Source organism: Canis lupus, chromosome 13 (assembly GCF_048164855.1).
Source record: "Canis lupus baileyi chromosome 13, mCanLup2.hap1, whole genome shotgun sequence".
NCBI lineage: Eukaryota > Metazoa > Chordata > Mammalia > Carnivora > Canidae > Canis > Canis lupus.
This window is the reverse complement of record NC_132850.1, coordinates 21,803,557-21,809,556: the sequence shown is the minus strand read 5'-3', so window position 1 is coordinate 21,809,556 and position 6,000 is coordinate 21,803,557. Positions and strand designations below refer to the sequence as shown.

The 6,000-nt window shown below is 39.0% G+C and overlaps 1 long non-coding RNA gene across 2 annotated transcripts in view; it reads left to right on the top strand.

Annotated features, from left to right (window-relative positions):
* Positions 1-281: 281 nt before the first annotated feature.
* The window catches only part of LOC140602790 (uncharacterized), a 73,851-nt gene continuing 68,132 nt past the window's right edge, over positions 282-6,000 (top strand). For both annotated transcript variants that reach the window (XR_012005698.1, XR_012005699.1), the window contains exon 1: positions 282-852. This is a non-coding gene — a long non-coding RNA (uncharacterized lncRNA). The remainder of the gene's footprint in view (positions 853-6,000) is intronic.

Genomic DNA, 6,000 nt, shown 5'->3' with positions numbered 1-6,000 from the left:
ATAATTTGGAAAGCTATTCATCATATATCAGGGTTTTTAATGCACTATATTTAACTTAGCTAATCATAATAGAGACCATTAGCTTCTCCAAACATTAAAAAGGAATGGCCAATATTTACTGTATGCTTCTGAAAATACACATGTGTCATCCTAGCAATGAGAAAAGAGTAGCACCATCACCCAGCAGTATCTTCACAGAACAAGATTTTCAAGTTTCGCCGCTTGGATTTTTAAAGTAATTGCATCACTGCCCACCCCTGTATCCTCCTGCCCAAGGCAGATCTGCATTTGCTTCTCTATAAACAACAGAAGTAACTGTACTGCCCTAAGTAACAAGACTGCACTGAGCTAAATAGTAAGCTACGACTAAAATTACCGTCTGCAACATATTTGCTTTTTGCATTATTTATTTACTCAGCCTAAAATTTTACTTTGAAATAATGAAGAACATCTGATTCGCAGTGAAGACAGCCAGAACTAAGATTTAAGAAACGGGTAATCCTTCCAGCAGCAGCGCTCAGCACCTTGTTCATTAGCCGGCTGCACGCTGACGTCCCTGACCACTGGCTCCCCTGACCTCCTTCGAGGACCCTTCCAGTAACCGCGCCAGCTCAAATGACAGCACAGTCAGTACACCTTGCGGCGTGCATCTCCACTCTTGGGGAAAATAAAAATTTCTCTTCGTCTCCCAAAAGTGGGGCCCGCACTCAAGGAGCTCTTCGGGTTCCCAGCTCACCGACGCCCAGAACCAGCAGCAGTCGTCTCATCACCAGCAAGCGGAGACAGAGTCTTGCTTTGAGGCCTGTACCTCCAGCGTTTCACTGTTTGGCCGTCGCTGGTTTTTAATCACAGGTGAGTCCCACTAATGGGCAATTCCAGGAGTCTCATTAAGGAGGAAAGTAGGCCTGGGCTAGTGAGGGCTCATGTTCTCAGTGTGCAAAGGGCTTCTCAGTCTGTTCCACAAAACCCAGTTTTTTTCCCTCTCCTTCTGTAACTGCCTCTGCTTACCACACATCAGTTGTTTCTCTTGGCTCTAACCCAGCCCATCCTTTTGAATTCAGGCTCCTCTCCTGGTTGTTGTTTTCTTGGTATAACATTTCAAATAACCATCTCTGTTGCTTTGGTGTTGCTTTATTTATTTCGCTTTTAATTTGCATGGTGTAGAGTCTGGTGGAAGTAGAGTTCAATGCCAGACCATGGCAGGGAAAGCAGAATGTCTGACTTGAAGACATCATCCCAGAGGATGATTGAGAAATTTGTCATAAGAAGGAAACGTTAAGAGCTGTTGAGATGTTCTCCCCAAATCAGACATACAGAAGGCCATGAGCCTCTGTGGGCATGGACACGCTGCTGCCTCTGAAAGATCAGACTTGTGACTGTCCATAAACCTCCTCCGTGACATCAGGTCAGTGGTTCTTTAAAGCTGTCTGGCTTCCCAATCACCTGGAGGGTATGCTAACGCACAGCTGACTAGGGCCCACCCCTAGAGCCTCTGAAATGGTAGATCAGGGTTCCGAGGATTTGCTTTTCTAGCAAGTTCCTAAGTGCTGCTGATCTCAAGACCGAACACTGTGAACCACTGTTTTGTAGTGTGCCATAAAGAGAAGAGGAAGAAACTGGATTTACTTCTGAAAATAACTTAGGTGTATTTACAATGGATGCCAGAAAAAAAAAATACTGAAAGATATGAGGACATTGACGTTTTAGAATTGGCCACTCTTTACTGAAGTATTTTTGATTAGCATCAGACTCTAATCTTTCATTCATATGGATTTTAAGATTTTGTTTATTTACTTAGAGAGAGAGGGAGGCAGGGAAGGAGGGAGGGAGGGAGGGAGGGAGAGAGAGAGAGAGAGAGAGAGGAGCGCGAGCCCGTACAAGCAGTGGAGGATTGGCAGAGGGTGAGAGTAGAAGCAGGCTCCCCTTGGATGGAGCAGGGAGCCCCATGCAGGGCTTGATCCCAGGACCCCAAGATCTCACCCTGAGCAGTCTGTAGATGCTTAACTAATTGAGCCACCCAGTTACCCCGATACTTCTTTTTGAACCATCTCTTAAGATACACATTTGTTCAGTCTTCCTAAGCCCTTTTATTGGATGGGTTCTTATTTCTCCCAGGCTATTTTCTGGGGGTGCCTTTAGAATTAGGGATAGCTCCTTGATGTGGGACTATAACTACTGAAAGGAGGATGCAGAATTAGTCGCTAACAAAAATGGCAAAAAAAACCCAAAATCAATCAAGCCTGGTGATATCAGTGGCAGGAACTAATGGGCACTTTCAGGGCCTCCTAAGATCAATTCCAGACTTGTTTTTTTACCCTGCTAAAGATCGCATTCCTGGGAAAGAAATTCGATTCATGAAATGGGTTACATTCCTATCTCTCAGCCAGAAAAAGTGGAATACCTTGATATATCATCCCACAAAGACAATATCTAATTGCAACGACTCGTTTCCAAAAGTAAAATGAGTGCACTATGAAGAAAATAATTAGAAATAAATGTTGGGCAGGTAAAAACAAAAGATGTCCAATGCACACAGGTTCCTTGGTTGTCTATAAAATGCCCAGGTGCCAATGTTCAATAGAATCGCATTACCCGTAAGAGGTCGGTGACTTTTTATTTCCAAAGAATGTCTTTTCTCAATTCTTGAGTTTTACTCAATGATCAAATGTGATTTTTAGTATATCAGAAATAAAGTTCCCCAATACTTTATTGGGACTAAATCTCTGATCTCTGAAGTGATCATGGAAATCAGGGTAGGAAGAAATAAATAACAAAATGCTATTTACTAAATGACTTAAGTTATTTATTTTCATGTTTGACTAATTCGTTGGGTTTCCATCAGAGTAAGATTTCCAGATATTTTCAGTCCAAGGAAGGTATAAAGAAAGTGGAAGGAATTGAACTGGAAGTTGATGTTTGTTCCAATTAAAGAATTTGAATTGCATGGAGTTTAGCAACAGGATATGGATTGTTATTTCAGGCTAGGCGCAGTAAAAGAAAACAATGGAAAATACACATCTCACGGAATGAAGGAATCCAAGGAGAATGGAAAAAAAATTTTTTTCTATGCTTATGTTTACCAATTTGCTTAATATTATGAAGAAATGTCAAGGTTGAGGGTAAATAAAAATATGGTGACAATGGAATCAGGGTTCATAATCAGCATCTCCTAAGAACCACCCCAATTGATGACTGATTTGGAGGATTAAGAAGATAAAAAATCTTAAGGGATCAAACCAAGGAAGGAGGAAACTTCTATTTTAAGTTCATATACAGTAAAAAATAATTCTAATGGAATAGGTTTATTAAAAAAATCATAAGCTTGAAAATAAGTTTTCCATTAATGCAAACATTTAAATTGAATACAGTTTTAATATTCACAAAATGATCTTTTCTTAGTATATCAAATAAACAGTAGGTCATAATTTGTCCTATCATGTCATAAAAACATGATCTGGCAATTTCACTCCTGGACATATACCCTAAAGAATTAAAAACAGATACTAAAGAATCACATGCACATGCATGTTCATAACAGCACTATTATTCATAATAGTCCAAAGGAGGAAACAGACCAAACGGCCATCAATGGATGAATGGAAAAACAAATCATGGTTTATACATACAATGAAATATGCAGCCATAAAAAGGAATGAAGCACTGATACAGCTACAATGTGAATGAACCTTGAAAACATTATGGTAAGTGAAAGAAGCCAGACACAAAGGTTATAGAGCATACGATTCCAACTTCTACGAAATATCCAGAATAGGTAAACACACAGAGACAGAATGCAGACTGGTGGTTGCCAGAAAGAGGAAATGTGGACCAACTGCTTAATGTGTACAGGGTTTCCTCTGGAGGTGATGAAAGTGTTTGAACATGTGAGGTTGAGCTGGCGTGGTCGCACAGCACTGTCAATATGCTAAATGCCACTGAATTGTTCACTTTAAAATGGTTAACTCTGTGTTATCTTATTTTACACACCCCAGTAAATGTGTCTCTCCCTTCTTCCTATGTATCCACGTCCTTGTCTTCTAGAGCCAATTCAAATGCCATTTACTTATTATGACCTTCCTCGACAATTCCATACCCAAGTTAACCTTCACTTTTCCGAGCTAGTTTTTGTTGCATTTCACATTCAATCCCTCCATCAGCAGGTATTTATTAAGCATCCACTACGTATTGGGCACAGGAAAAGCTTTGGTGAACCCGTTCTGACAACTGGTGAACCCGTTCTGACAATTATTTAGTCCAACTAAAGAAAAGTCTAGCATCACACCAACAAAAGTGCTTTAATAAAAAGAAACATTTCCTAAGGATGTAAAACTGAATAACCTGAGACTTGGTGGAGAGTGGGGGTCAGAAAAGACTTCTCTCTCTCTTTTTTAAAGATTCTATTTATTTATCTATTCATGAGAGACACTGAGAGAGGCAGAGACACAAGCAGAGGGAGAAGCAGGATCCCCACAGGGAGCTGATGTAGGACTCAATCCCAGGACCCCGGGATCACAAACCTGACTCAAAGGCAGATGCTCAAACACTGAGCTACCCAGGTGCCCCAGGAAAGACTTCTCTTAATACATGTCTTACCATATGCTCTTAATTATTGAAAACTATAATTAGTTTTTGCAATTAAATTATAATATCGTAGAGGTCAGGGGCCTTTATATACTAGAAAATGTGGCTAGATACTATGCAAATTATCCTACTCTTGAGCAATACTGAGGGGTGCCTGGGTGGCTCAGGTAAGCATGTGCCTTGGGCTCCTGTCATGATTTCAGGGTCCTGAGATTGAGCCCCTCATCGGGCTCCCTGCTCAGTGGGGTGTCTGCATCTTCTTCTTCCCTCTACCTCTTCCCTCCTATTCTTGCTCTCTCTCTCTCTCTCTCTCTCTCTCCAAGAAATAAAATCTTTTTTTAAAAAAAAAGTGATACTGAAAAAATGGGAGAATGGTAAATGATGAATGGACATCCATGGACAATAGGACCAGAGGGTGAAAACCTGTTTTTAGAGAAATTTGTAGTAGTACCTAATAACTACAATCCTAATTAACACTTTTATAGTTTAAAAAACTCATCTACTATGCATGTTTACATGTCATTTTTAAGACAAATCTTTTAAATTGAATGGTTAAATTTTTCCATTTAAGAAACCTAATTGCTTTGAATATTTATTATCAGTAATCATATCAAGGGCTCTGATTAGAAAATTGTTTTATTTTTATCATTCTTTGCATGTTTTATTTTTTTTTTTTTTTTTTTTTTTTTTTCTTTGCATGTTTTAAAATGAGGTTTTCTGAATTAAAATGAGAAAACTTAAGAAAACTGATTTAACAAAAAGAACTTGCGACAATTAAAAAAACAACGTAATTTCAATATTGGCCTACTTTTATTCATAGAGTCTAGGCAGAAATATTTGTTAAGTATAAAGTATTAAAACATTTTTTTAAAGATTTATTTTAGAGATGGAGATAGAGAGTGAGAGAGGGAGAGAGCACAGTGGGAATGGGCAGAGGGAGAAGAGGAGAGAGAATCTAGGGCAGACTCTCCCTGGTAAGCACAAGGCCCAAGACAGGGCTTGACCCCAGGACTGAGATCATGATGTGAGCCAAAATCAAGAGTCGGATGCTCAACCAACTGAGCCACCCAGGCATCCCAAGAATTAAAACATTTTAATGAAATGCATTTGCTGATATTGTGCCTGAAATTTCTTGATTTCACTTTAATTAACATTTCCAAAAACTATTTAAGCCTGGAAAGGGAAATCTGTTCAAACCCCTCTTGGTCTGCAAAACTGTCCTAAGTTTTAAAATATTTTATGATTCTAAAACAGTTATCAGTCTATTAATGAATTCATGTAATATCATTTCAAACCAATCAACAACACACTAAGTAAGAGCTGATCAGATTACCCATGGGCATAAAAACAAATATCTTATACATAAAAATGTGTAAAACGACTAAGAAATTCAGAAAGTAGACCAACAGAAATAGAAAT